Genomic DNA, 255 nt, shown 5'->3' with positions numbered 1-255 from the left:
TGGGCAGCTAAATGAACTGTTTCTGTAGAATATAATATAGTTACATCAACTTTATATGAGTGTTAAGTACATATCTTGTCATTAATCCATGCAGCATCAGCAAATACAGCTGGTGTGCACGTCTTCTAATTGGTCTCAAAAGTGAGTACTGATGATTTTTAATGCAGCAGTACTGCATGTACAAAAGTAAAATGGGGAAGTGCATCTATCCACCAAGGCAGCTTGCTAAGCACAGCTGACTCAGGTGAGGGTTGC

This window comes from Scylla paramamosain, chromosome 11 (assembly GCF_035594125.1).
Source record: "Scylla paramamosain isolate STU-SP2022 chromosome 11, ASM3559412v1, whole genome shotgun sequence".
Taxonomy (NCBI): domain Eukaryota; kingdom Metazoa; phylum Arthropoda; class Malacostraca; order Decapoda; family Portunidae; genus Scylla; species Scylla paramamosain.
Note: the sequence above shows the minus strand (reverse complement) of the source record.